Source organism: Mustela putorius, unplaced genomic scaffold, assembly GCF_011764305.1.
Source record: "Mustela putorius furo isolate JIRA1106 unplaced genomic scaffold, ASM1176430v1.1 tig00000174_pilon_pilon_pilon, whole genome shotgun sequence".
NCBI lineage: Eukaryota > Metazoa > Chordata > Mammalia > Carnivora > Mustelidae > Mustela > Mustela putorius.
This window is the reverse complement of record NW_025421304.1, coordinates 14,306,513-14,320,859: the sequence shown is the minus strand read 5'-3', so window position 1 is coordinate 14,320,859 and position 14,347 is coordinate 14,306,513. Positions and strand designations below refer to the sequence as shown.

The following is a 14,347-nucleotide window of genomic DNA, read 5'->3' as shown; positions in this document are numbered from 1 at the left end:
GGGCTCAGAATCATTGGCATTTTTATGGCAGGAAATGTATTAGGAGCACATACATTGGAATGGGAAAGCTATGAGAAGTTTATGTCATTCCTGCTATCCAGAACCCCAGCCCACCCTGCTTTCTGTAATTTTTCCAAGCTTGCATCTCTAGCCTTCCCACCAATTCCCTAATCCTAACCCCTTCCTCCTAAGGCTTCCTCTAAGACTCCCCTTCTGACTAAATTAGTCAGAATCAATTTATGTGACTTGCAGAGAAAGATGGCGCTGTCACCGCAGGCTGCCCAAAATGTCAACAGACATTCTCCTCTCTATATTGTATGCTCATAGGTCTGCCTTGCACAACAGAGGCTAATTATATATTCACTTCGTGGCATCTCTTGAAGTTAGGTACAGGTGGCTGTATTTGTTAGCCATGGCTGCTGTAACAAAGTACAGAACTTAGGTAGTACATTTTATTGTTTCAGTTCTAGAAGCTGGAAGTCCAAGATCAAGATGTCAGCAGGGCTGGTTCTTTCTGAGGGCTGTGAGGGAAGGATTTGTTCCAAACTTCTCTTGGCTTATAGATGGCTGCCTTCCTTCTCCCTGTGTCTTTACATCATCTTTCCTCTGGGTCCAAATCTCCTCCTCCTCTTCTTCTTCTTCTTCTTCTTTTTTTTTTTTTTTAAGATTTTCTTTATTTATTTGACAGAGATTACAAGTAGGCAGAGAGGCAGGCAGAGAGAGAGAGAGAGAGAGAGAGAAGCAGGCTCCCTGCTGAGCAGAGAACCCGATGCAGGGCACGATCCCAGGACCTGAAATCGTGACCTGAGCTGAAGACAGAGGCTTAACCCACTGACCCACCCAGGCACCCCCAAATCTCTTCTTCTTATAAGAACACTGGTGGTTGAGACCCATCTTAAAGACTTCACCTAACTTGTTACCTCTTATAAAGACTTTGTCTTCAAATAAGGTCACACTCTGAGGACCTGGGGGTTAGGGCTTCAAAGCATAAATTTTGGTGAGGCACAATTTGACCCTCACAAGTGGCCAAGTGACTCGTCCTAATCAAAGAGACATAGAGGGACTGTTATTTATGGAAGGAGTTTTCCTGCATGGTGACAGAAAGAGGTGTATAAAGAAAGGGCTTGTTCTCTCCTTCCTTGCTTTGGATGCTGCAGTATTAGGATATAATACCCAGGGTGATGGCAGCCATCTTGTGATCATGAAGTAATAAGCTAGTGAATATCTACATGTGGAGGGTGGTGGAGTAAAAGAACGAAAGATAGAAAATAATATGGATCCTGGATGCAATGCTGAACCAATGCAGGAACACCGAGCTCCATACTTAGATATGTGAAATAACTGATTGCCTTTTTTTTTTTTAAAGATTTATTTATTTATTTATTTGACAGAGAGAGAGAGAGATCACAAGTAGGCAGAGAGGCAGGCAGAGAGAGAGAGAGAGAGGAAGGGAAGCAGGCTCCCTGCTGAGCAGAGAGCCCGATGCGGGACTCGATCCCAGGACCCTGAGATCATGACCTGAGCTGAAGGTAGCAGCTTAACCCACTGAGCCACCCAGGCACCCCACTGATTGCCTTTTTAAAACTACTATCTCTTGCTATCATTTCTCCTTAAGATAGAAACCTCCCCAGATCCAATAAAATCCTAAGTGGCTTATCTCCTCACACCTTTTCCTTACTTCCTCCATATTCACAGACTATTACCTTAACCAGAATGTAAATATCTGATACCATATCTGATCATAAAATTTCAAGGTCATCCACCTGGGTCCCTTCTTCTACCTTATCTGGTGCACCCAGGTCAATGGCAGAATAAGCCCACAACTAAAACTCCATTGCATTAGGTCACCCTACCCCAGGAAGTACTATCCACCATACCCTGGGAAATACTATCTTTGTCATTTTTTCCTCACAGTTTACTGGAGGCGTGGTGGATGATGACAGGAGGTCATGAAGAAGTGTGGGCAGGAGATGGGCTCACAGAGCAGGTAGCTTCTAAATGAATTACTTTTCCTTTAGTGTTTTATTTAATTTTGATTATTTTTTATTTATTTTATTTAATTTTGATTATTTATTTATTCAAATCAATCTCTTACAGGGAAGCCTGGATCAAAGTCCGTAGTTGCACCAGGGAGGGAAGAGATGAATAAAACAATTAAAATCCTTCCAGGGAGGGGCGCCTGGGTGGCTCAGTGGGTTAAGCCTCTGCCTTCGGCTCAGGTCATGGTCTCAGGGTCCTGAGATGGAGCCCCGCATAGTGCTCTGCATCGGGCTCTCTGCTCGGCGGGGAGCCTGCTTCCCCCTCTCTTTCTGCCTGCCTCTCTGCCTACTTGTGATCTCTCTGTCAAACAAATAAATGAAATCTTTAAAAATAAATAAATAAATAAAATCCTTCCAGGGAGAGTCAAAGACTTACCTCACAGGGTTGTTAGTATTAAATGAATTCATACTACTTATAATGTGCATAGTACAGTGCTAGGCTGGGTAAGAATTACTATTACCAATTAATGTACAGTTTATCAGTTTATCACACTGTGGATTGTTTATGAACTTAAGGGAGGCTGGGACATTTCTGTAGAATCTACAATAGCCTGGGATAGTGGTTCCCAAATTGGGCCATGTATTAAAACCAACACTACCCAAGGTGAGGCCCCTCTGAATCAGAACTCTGGAGCTGAGGCTCCCAAAATCTGCATTTTTAGACTGTTCCACACATGGCTGTGATGAAGCCAGCCTCACACTGTTAGTGGAGATTATTGACAGTCCAAGGGCAGCAGCTCCTTTTTGCTCATCAGACTTTAGCTATAGTGACAATGGACCAAGTGTCATGGAAAAACCTGTAAAAATCATTTAATCTAGCCCGTCATTTTGTCAACGGGGGGGTTGAAGTCCAGAGTGGTGGAATGATGCCTGAAGCCGCATAGCTAGTTTGTGGCAGAGATGGGGCCCAGCCTCCCACCTGGAGCCTTTTCTTTGAGCTTCTTTGCTACCCTCTTATCCTCCACTAAGCTATACGCTCATAAATGGCAAGATGGGGCTATGTTGTTTGTGTTTCTCCTGTTATCATGGTGTCTAGAGAGGACTCTGATATCTATGTTTAATGGCGAACTAATTGTACTGAAGCCATCTTCTTCTACCTCTCTGACTCATGTGCCCAGGAGAGCTCAGTTTTACAGCAAGTGGGGAGTTTTGAGCTTTGCACCAATGGGGTTCAGTCAGACAGAGAAGAGGAGAGGTTGTATCCTCTGTTATGTGCAGACCGATTCCTCAGGACTATTGGCATTCTCATGGATGGAAACTTTTCCTTGCTACCTCCTGACAGTAAGACCTTCCCCTAGAACTTCATCTCAGTCAAGATACTTTCAGTTCAAGGTTAAAAAAGCCAACTTGAGATTACTTAAGTAGGAGGGGGGATTTATTGAAAGGAGACTATCCCGTGGAGCTTATCCCCACAGCTTATTCTGTGGAGCACAAGAGCCTCAGGGTAGACCATGTTCAGGGAGTAGAAAACCGTGATGGGCTCAGGCTGCCATGTCTTCTCCTCTTGCATCTCTACTTTTCTGACTCTGTAGATACTCTCTCTTTGCTTCTCTAACTGCAAGGCACAAGATGATCAAGCCATAATTTCTAGGATCCCCCCCCCTTCACAAATCTTCCCTCTTATTTATAGACCTAAGTAAATCTCTCTAGCTGTCTTCAGGTCACAATTCCATATTTCTTGGGATAAGCTTTTATTTGCTCACATGGGGCCAAGTGTCCATTTGTGCTTGGCTTAATTATGGTTAGGGCCTCCGGGATTCCTAGTATTAGTATTATAGAGCACTAACATGAGTGTCAGAGTCGTTGTGGGCCAAGTGTAGTTCTTGTAGACAGTCTGGAGGGAGATGTGTATGCATGTGTGTGTGAGCTGGCAGACTCTCTAAACAGTATCTATGAGAGGTATGTTTGTCAACTTTACTATGAAAACAAACAACCCCCCAATCTCAATGACTTATGACAATAAACATTTACATCTCACATTACATGTGCTGTGGCTCTGTGCCATGTGTCTTCTCAGCCAGGACTCAGGTGGAAGGAGAAGCCCTTATATGGGAAATGTCTTACTTGTCACAAAGAGAAAAGAACAAGAGGCTGAGCCAAACTATGCACCTGCTCCCAAAGCTTCCCCTTGAAAGTGGCTTGGCTGGAGTCTGCTCGCCGTCCATTGGCCAAAGACATTCCAGGGCCAAGCCTAACAATGAGGCATGAAGTGCACACCACCTCCAGGAAGGCTGGGCAGGTCACTTGTCAGGGAGTGGGAACCCCTACCAGGGCAGCGCACAACAAAGTGTGAACAATAACAGTGGGCCACAGCAGGGTTTAATAACAGCAAAAATAGTTGACCTTTAACAAACGTTTAAAATGAGCTAGATACTGTGCTAAGATGTTTATGCAAATTACTTCATTTAATTATCCCAATAACCTTATGAAGTAACCACTTTTGCCCTCCCTTTATTGACTAGAAAGTGCCAATGTGCAGAGGTCAAACAACTTGCTTCCTGCTACAGCCTGTAAAGTGGGACTGCCCAGATCCCACTGGGGTGCTCCCGGGGGATGCCTCCTATATCAGTTTCCTGTGGCTATTGTAACAGATTGCCACAAACACAGTGGCTTCAAACAATGCACACCTAGCTCTTTTCCAGTGATTGTGGCACATGACACCTCAAGCAGCAAAGTCTCCCATGACACCCTGCACAAGGCCGTGTGGGGAGTCAGGCACGGGAATGAGCTCAAGTGCCAGAAGTTTTTGGAGACAGTGGAGCTTCAGATCAGCTTGAAGAATGATGACCCCCAGAAGGACAAATGCTTTTGGGGCACCATCAGGCTTAAGTCCACTCCCGGCCTCAAGTTCTCTGTACATGTTTTGGGGGACCAGCATCATTGTGATGAGGCCAAGGCTGTGGCTATTCCCTACCTGGGCAGTGAGGCACTGAAGAAACTCAACAAGAATGAAAAATGAGTTCAGAAGCTGGCCGAGAAGTATGATATCTTTTTGGCTTCAGAATCTCTGATCAAGCAGATTCCATGAATACTGGGCTCAGGCCTGAATAAGGCAGGCAAGTTTCCTTCCTTGCTGATCCTCAATGAGAACATGGTGGCTAGGGAGATGAAGTGAAGTCCATGATCAAATTCCAGATGAAGAAGGTGCTGTGTCTGACAGTGGCCGTTGACCACATGAAGATGACAGATGATGAGCTCATGTGGATATTTTCATGTAGTTGTTAATTTCCTGGTGTCATTGCTCTAGAAGAATTGGCAGAACATCCAGGCTTTATACTTCAAGAACATCATAGGCAATTTCCAGCACCTGTACCAAGGCACAGCTTAATAACCCTTGGCTCTACCAAAATAAATAAATAAATAAATAAATAAATAAATAAATAAATAACAAGAACAACAAAACAAAACAAAATAAAACCCACATCTGTTATCATACAGTTCTGAAGTCTGACCTGGGTCTCACACAGGGTTGCAACCATTTTCAGAGTTTTTAGGGGAGAATCCATTTCCTTCCATTTTCCAACTTCTAGAAGATGCCCCTATTCCTTGATGATGTCCCTTTCCTCCATCCCCAAGGTCCATAATGGTGGGATGAGTCCTTCTCCAATATTACTCCAACCCTCTTCCATTGTCATATCTACTTGCCTGACTTTCTCCTCTCCCTCTCTTCTACTTTTAAGGACCCTTGCAGTTACATTGAGCCCACCCAGATAATCCAGGATTACCTCTCTATTTCTAGGTCCTTAATCACACCTGCAAAGTCTCTTTTGCCATGTATGGTGACATATTCATAAGTTCTAGAGATTAGGATGTGGACATCTTTGGGAGACCATTATTCTACCTACCACACACACCCTTTCTTTGCTGCTGTATGTGGACTCCAAGAAACCCCTTAGAAAATGGACAAAGAAAACTATCCCTCCCACTCTCGTTAACACTGATTTTTTTCTGTAAATCAAGAGCAATGATGCTTATGCACAAATAAAGAGAGAGAAAGAATAATTCAGGGAAATGATGTAGAGCTCAAAGAGCTCAAAGCTGACCATCTATTTGTTAGCTGTATAAGAGTGGGAGCCTACTGCTGGCTCTTAAAGTAGAAAAACCAAATTATTTCATTACTAGTGTTCCTGGCATGATGCCATAATTAATATATGGTAACAATATTACTAAGAACGAAAACATACAATTATGCCCTTAAAAATGTCAACATGAAAAGTAAACTTAATAAAAGATAGGCACAGAAACATATATAACAGAGATTATCTTGAATAATGAAATTATTTATGATCAAACATTTATACTTAATTTCAGTTCAATTCTAAAATAGTCACAGTAATGTCATGATTAAATATTAATGCTAGCAGAAACAACCTAATTGGGAGGTTATTAAAGCTTCAAATTAAGTTTCTTTTTCTTTTCCTAACTAAAAACTTCTGCCTAAAAGGGCATCAGGGGATTTGCAGCACATGTGTTTCATTCGCATTGATTTGCTGGACTGAGAGAGGGACTTTGTCAGCAGAGGTTAAGCCCAAAGTTCCAGGCAATATAATGAGACATTTTCTGTACTCAAAAGAGTAGCCAAAGGAGTAGTTACTACCTTTGCCTTTCTTGGTGCAGAGCTGGCCAGTGCTTTGGGTATAACAAATGATCGATTGCTGCCTAGTACACCATCCCAAAACTTAAAACAACCATTTTATTGTACACAATTCTGTGGGTCAGCAGTCTGGGCTGGGCTTTAGCCCATCTCTTCTGGGGTCACTTCTGGTTGCTTGTCTGGAGCTGGGTGTCTATGATGGCCTAACTCACATTTCTGGTGATTGATACTTGGCTGTCACTGAGGTCATGTGTCTCTAGGAGGGTAGCCTAGGCTTCTTTGTATGGTGGCTGGGTTCTAAAAGCAGCAAGAGAGAAAGAGAGAAAAAGCCCTAATTCCCAAGTGCCTTTTGAGCCTCTATCCAGAACATGTTTGCTGACCATCCTATTGGCAAAGAAGGTCACATGACCAAGACAACAGTCCCACTGGGATGACCTATACATGGGCATAGATAGAGGGAGACACGATTCACTGGGGACCACGAGTGTACCCATGTACCACATGGGGATTTATCTAGCATGTATTTAGCATTCTCTAGGATAAATCATACAGAAAAGGGAGTATGAATGTTTTGTGCCCCCTGTGTCCTCATAAAGTTGTTGTTCCCAAGGAAGAGGCCACACACATTTCAACCATTTAAGCAGAAGCTCCCCACACAGTTTCTTCTCAGCTTCTCAATACTTTGGGCAGAAGTGAAGAGCCCATTATCAATGACGCATGAATTGTTTCAATCTTATCATAAGCTGAGAAGCATATGATACCCATTTCACTTGACAAGACCCTAGACCAAGCAGCACCTTGGGATTCTATGTCATTACTTTTCAGTGGCAAAGCCCAGATTCAAATTGGGCTTCTCCAAAGAGTTGTGTACATGCATTGCTGTGCATCTGGATGTACTCTCGCCGATTTTCTCTGTCTGTTGCTGAGAGGGGATTGTTGACATCTCCAGTAGTAACTATAGATTTGTCTATTTTTCTTTTTAGTCTGTTGGCTTTTACTTCAGAGACTTTGAAGCTCTGTTATCGGACATATCTGTTTAGAATTGTTAGAGTTTCTTGATGATTTAAACTTATGTCATTAGACATGAGATACTATAATACTATAATGTCAGCAATGTCATTAGCAGATTCTGGGTAATTTCCTTGTTCTGATGTCTACTTTGTCTAATATTAGTAAAGTCACTTCACCTTCCACTTAATTAGCATTTGCATGTCTTTTTCTTATTCTTTTATTTTTAACCTATCTATATTCCTTTTCTCTGGCTGCTTTGGAGTTTTGTTTTTTTTTTTGTTTTTTTTTTTTTTTTAATCATTGACTTTCAGCAACTGGATGATGGGATTTTGGTGCAGTTCTCTTTAAGCGCATTTCCCTTCTGGTTCATTGAGCTTCCTGGATCTGTTGGCGTATGGATCTCTGGATGAATTTTCTTTCTTTGTCAATCTTTTTAGCTTCTTTTATTGATTATTGACAGGTAAATCAGAAACAAATTTTGATTGTGCCAAGACACAAAAGAACAGAATATTCACTTACTAAATATGGTTGGGACAGAAACAACTGGTTTGGTAAAACCAAGAAGAGGAAATTCATCTAGGAATCAGAATTGTCTATTGAGAGTCAGGATAGCTGGTTCTTGTCTATACCTGCCAGTTGTATGCTGGGTAATCTTGGGAGAGCACCTCACTTTTCCTGTCTTCAAAATGAGGGATTTGGGTCTTCTAAAGCCCCTTCCAGCCCTTATATTTCAGTATTCCATGAGTTAAGGCAGCCTTTTCAAAGCATGCTTAAGAAAGCATGAATCTAATGTAATGATTTAGGAAAAAGGGGGCCTCCCCATTCAAAGATATTTGGGAAACTTTGCCTACTATTGTATTTCATAGAATCTAAAATGCCATTAAATAAAGACATACCATTACTTTGTGCTCAGCCAAGAGAGACAAATTGCTGCCAACTAAACCATGAAATAACTTTTCCTAGCACTTGGAATTTTTATTTTCTGCTTATTGAAAGAGTTCTATAATATTTATGTAGATATATGTATTTTATCATAATCACTCTTGAGTATTAAAGAAGAAAATGTAAACAAAGTTAGTTGTTTAGGCTCCTCTCATGTTGAACTGAACCCTTCTGATCATTTGTTTGACTCCAAGTCATTGAAGTTTGTCTTTTTTTTTTTTTTTTTTACAAAGTATCTTCTCCTCCTCTCTCTGCAGAGTTTGGATACTGCAACATTTCTTAAAAACATGCTCCACTATTGTTTCTGGGATTTTCTTCCAAGCCGCTGACAGCCACTTTGAAAATTTTAATGCATATGTTCGGGCACAGCTGTTTTCTGGCTGACTACAACTGTAAGATGCATTTTGATTTCAGAAATGTTAAAATGTGGGGAAAAAAAAGTGCATTTTGGACAGAAGGAAATATGGCATAATCCCTTCTAGGATATGCATAATGCATGATGCATATTTAAGGCTCTGAGATATCCTGCATTAAAAAAAAAAAAAAAAAGTCTGTTTAACTATTTATCCCAGTGTTTCCCAAACTTAACTGACCCTGTAATCTGGGCCCAATCCTAATATGAAATTTTCAGAGCCCTGAGAGTGTAAACAGAAGCCTATACAACAACATCTCAATATTCTAAGTTATAAGTTAACAAAATATTATGCAATATATACAGTATCTTGTTATCTTGACAAATATTCTTTACTAATTACCTGGAAATCCAGGTTTGAACTCAGAATTCTTGGATAACTTGGACTTCTGTATGGGGAGAGCTTGGCCCTCAGCTCATGGTCTCTTCTGTCTTCTGTACCCATCCCTTGTCCCATAGTACAAGGAGCCCTTGCCAGACGTGTGTGAACCCCCAGTTGTGCATCCACATCCAAGCTCCTTCCCCTATGAGCATGAGAGCTCTCTGGATATGCAGAGTATAAGCTAGCGGGACCAGAGTATGTTCTGAATAGACAAGTCCCTTTGGATCTGTGGACTCCTTGTCCCAAAGGGCACAGCTTAGGGAGGATGAGGGTAGGCCTCTGCCTGTTAAGTCCCAGGTCAGGGGCCCCTCTGGTCTGGCCCAAGGATGGGATTGCTGGAATGTTTTTTATCACATAACACCTACCAATATCACATGAAATTGACAACAGTTTCCAAGAACTCCTCTGATGGTGGGTGGTTCTATTGATGAGTATGCTTATACTTTCTTTCCCTGTCTTTTTCTCTCTTCTTCCCTCCTCCACTGTTTTTTTTTTTTTTAAAGATTTATTTATATATTGTAGGGAGAGAGATAGAGAGAGATGGGCATGGGGGGAAGGGTAGAAGGAGAGAGAGAATCCCAAACAGACTCCCCACTGAGTATAGAGCTCAATGCAGCACTCGATCTCATTACCCTGAGATCATGACCTGAGCCCAAACTAAGGGTCAGTTGCTCAACCGACTGAGCCACCCGAGGCGTACCCACTGTTGTTTGTTTTAAACCTCTTCTTTAGCTGATTAATAGCATCCAATTTTTGTAAATACCTTTCCCCCTTCCAAAGACATTCCTATTCTTTCTTCTCTATCACATCCTTGGGAGGAACAGGGGGCATTAATGAGTACCCCTTTTTGGCCAAAACGGAGTGGCCCATACCACTAAAGGCAGTAACTGCGTTAGGCTTGACCTCCTGACTCTGCTTTAACCCTGCGCAAGAGAAGAAGTCAGTGATACCATATCTGTTGAGAGTGTGATCGCGTGCATTTGTGGATGTCCAAGAGAAGTCCCTAATTGTAATGTCTGTGCAGGGAGAGGTGTGTAGCAGGATGCAGAGGTTTGAAGCCAAAGAAGAGCAGGCATCTGGAAATAACACATGTAGATAAACAAAATCCCCTAACTCAGTCACCTCTGTGTCCAAATCTATTGCACAAAAATCTTGATACCAATTCAAGTTAAATGAAGGGAATTTATTTTACCATCTGGAACAGTCTCTTGGCCCTCTGAGATGTGTGAAAAGAGGAACTCTACTAATGGAACGGAGACAAAATTCTGTAAATTTGGGCCATTACTCTATAGAGAGTGGCTAGAACAGGTGTGTGTGCATGTAGGTTTCACAAGTATGAACAATAAGCAACTATTTACAGGTACAACCCTCACCCCACCCCATGGCAAGCTCTCAATTCTATAAATAAAAGGAGAGATACCTCCTCTCTTCTAGAAGACTGCATTCTAGAAGTCTTGTCTTCTAGGTGAGCAGAAGCTGGCCTTTGGAAGTCCTTGTAACTCTCCTGTTTGGTGCTTGACCATAGAAGTGAACATTCCTGGGCCAAGCGCCCTGCTCTCGTCAACCCAATTGTGCAAGTTCACCCAGACTGACAACACTGGTAAGGTCCTTCTGGTTTTTTTTTTTTTTTTGGAAAGCAAGACTCCCCTTTCAGAGGCTTTATGTACCTCCAACCACAGTTGTGCTTGTTGGCCAGCTCCTTACACCCCCGATACGACAGGAGACTGAAGAATGCTAATTTCTTTTCTGTGTAGTACTTAAAATTCTAACTCTGAGCCAGTTCACACCACAACCGGACTAGTTATTAGGCTGGTGTCAGTAACACCTCAGGTCCCATCGTGTCTCTCTGAACTGTGGTATATTAATTGGGGTTTCTAACGCTGTTGTTGGTGAGAATTCTAAAGCACAATTAGTATTAATAGCCGCTGTAATTGACAAGAGCACTTTTGTGGCTTCTCTAAAATGCTTTGTGCCTTCCATTGAAAGCCACCACACATGTATGCGTAATCAGGAAACCTGTGGAGGACAGAAGACTAGTGTAATTAGAGTGACAGGTGACAGATTTAGCCTTTCAGATTAAGACCTAGAGTTAACACTGCTTTTATCCCCCAGCCCCTAATCTAGCGGCATTATTTGCATGACTATAACCCTCTCCAAGATTATGCAGATGTTCTATAGGACTGATATTTACTTTAAATATATGTCAAATATCAAAGAGCTGAAAGAGAAATTCAAATGCAATTTGTACTTACCAAGAGGTGGGTGGTTAAGGCCAGAGATAGTATTTATCTTTTGATTTTTGCTCTCCTCTTATGACTCTTTGGGAAAATGCTATCCATAGGGGAAAAGTCAATAGTAAGCATGTGTTTGATGCCGTAGGAACCCCTGTTTTCTCCTTGCACCTTCTGAAGGAATGAGTCAGTGGTGATTTTCTGGTATGACCCAGCTGCACTCAAATGCTCCATGAAATGGTTTCATAACCTAAAGGAATTTTTCTCACTGATTTTTAAGCCTCCCCATTGCCTTGCTCTATGATTTATGGAGTAACGCTCTTGAGATAAATGGTATGTCCCACCTGAATAAAATAACAGTTCTTGGAATAGAAGGAAGATAGAGAAGTTTGGGGGAATGTAAGAGAATTCAAGTCAAGAGCAGAGACTGGAAGAGAAGAATTCTGGAAAGGTGATTACTCACAAGGTGGGATGGAGAAGAGAAAGAACCCTGAAAGAAACAAGACTTCCTTTGGGGCACTAATGCTTTTCTGCACCCGCACAGCAAAACTGGAGCATCCAAGAAACATTTTAGGCCATCACCCTGAGGGTTTTACTTTTGTTTGCTTATTTGCTTGTTGACCTGATTATTTCAATGAAAACCCTATCCAAGGTGGTTTTTGTATGTTTATTTCTTTGCTGCTCTAGCAATGAGTTCATAGCCAATGAAACTCCAAAGTCAAATAGACTGCTTTGTGATTTTTAAGACACCTAGAGAAGACAGCAGAAATGAGAGTCATATCTTAGATGAATATAGCGGTCCTTTCTAAATATTTGCAGCTCTCTATCTTGTAGGCACATGGTAGGATTATGCTTTCTGTTCCTCTAATGGTTGGATGGAGCCATGCACCAGCTCAGGCCAATGAGGGGTAAGTGAAAGCAATGTTTGTCTTTTCTAGTCTGGAATGTCTCATTCGTGGTGCAAGACTGCCCAGAGCTTCCTTTGGCCCTGGCACCATGGCAAACCAGATTTGGGGGAAATGGGAGTGACTGCTCCATCTGCCTACATCCCTGAATGACTGCAGTGACAAATGACACGAACTCCTTTATTGACCTAGGATGGGTGTGCATTGTGAATGACCTCTATGGCTCGAAGTCCCCGAGCTTTCAGAATTGCTTACTAGAGCACATTTTAGCCTATTCTGATATATGTAATCAGAGCTTTGTGCAGTGGCAGTATTGTAGCCAATGAGGTTTATCTAAGGTGCGATTATTGCTAATTGATATATGTAATCAGTTTGAGACCTAGTTTGATAGTTTGATGCACAAACTGCAAGGATTGTTCTGGCTACAGAAGTCTGTCTTAGTCAGGGTTTTCCAGGGAAACTGATTACACTGTATGTGTGTGTGTGTGTGTGTGTGTGTGTGTGTAAAGAGATTTATTATAAGAATTTGGCTCACATGATTATGGAGGCTGAAAAATCTTAAAAATCTACGGCCACCAAGCTGGTGACCCAGGAGATCCAAAGATATCATTCTAGTTTGAGTCCAAAAGCTTGAGAACCAGGAATGCCAATGGTGTAAATTCTGGTCTAAAAGCCAGCAGGTTTGAGATCCAAGAAGAGCCAATATGTTGATTTAGTCTGAAAGCAGGAAAAGACCCAAGTCCCAGCTCAAGGTCTCAGGCAGAAGGTCCCATTCATTCAGCCTTTTTGTTTTTGTTTTTTTTCAGGCCTTCAACTGATTGGGTGAGACCCCTCTGCATCAGGGAAGGCAATGTGCTTTATTCCATTTACCAATTCAAATGTTAATCTCACCCTAAAACACCCTAACAGACACACTAAAAAAAAAAAAAAAAAAGTTTGACTAACTATCTGGGCACTTATGGCCCAGGTGAGGTGAGACATAAGATTGACTGTCATGAGATGCATTTGAGGCATGGCAGGAAATAAATTAATTCTATGATGAACAAATCTAGGAGCCAAGACAGAGTGATGGAATCAGGTGTTAAAATCAGTCCATTTAGCCAATGAGACTCCAAAGACCATTACAGCGCAGGAGGGACAAATGCCCTTGGCTTATAAGTAAAAGTCTCACTACATAACTGTCCCTATTCTGATGCCAGTGTGTGTTTCCAGCTTGTACGTTCCCAGGGTACACAGCGTTTACCTAGCTCTGATCTTGGATTTGTTCTCTCCTGTGTTCTTTTTGAAGGATGGGAAAGGTCTTTATCTCCCTCTTGGAAAGTCTGGCTCTTTGGATCTTAAAGTTGACTTTCTGGCAAAATGTTGTCAAGAGGACACTTCCCTGGGAAAACAGATCAACCCAACTGTACACTGGAGTGTCCATCTCACAGATCACTACACCTATCAGCTATGGTTATTCTCACTTTCCTTACACATAATCCCACTAGTCTCCAAAGAGAGGCTGGCTTTCTGCGAACCTGAATGTCAAAAGAAGGGTTAACTCTGAAGACTCATGTTGGGCTCCAAAGCCATAAGGCAAGACGTGTGTGGAATCAAAAATTTCATCGAAAAATATTTTAAACTCACTGGGACATATAGCAAATCTGGTTTGGGGCTTATTGTAGGAGACCTTAACGAGTCCAGAATGTCCATATTCTCCTTGAAGTGTTGGACTCATAGTTTCTTGAGTTGAACAGATCTTGAATTTCTTGAGAAATAGTTGGCTTATGTGTAGGGACCACATTATATTAAAATTTTTATTTTATATTTTTTTGCTCCCTGAGCACATTCA

The 14,347-nt window shown here is 41.8% G+C and overlaps 1 non-coding gene and 1 pseudogene across 1 annotated transcript; both read left to right on the top strand.

The window, feature by feature from the left end:
• LOC101672203 overlaps positions 1-5,367 on the top strand; it is a 90,740-nt pseudogene extending 85,373 nt beyond the window's left edge.
• Positions 5,368-12,809: 7,442 nt separating this feature from the next.
• LOC123391069 lies at positions 12,810-12,952 on the top strand. The gene has a single exon (XR_006605698.1). It is a non-coding gene; the product is annotated as a U4 spliceosomal RNA (small nuclear RNA).
• Positions 12,953-14,347: the final 1,395 nt, after the last annotated feature.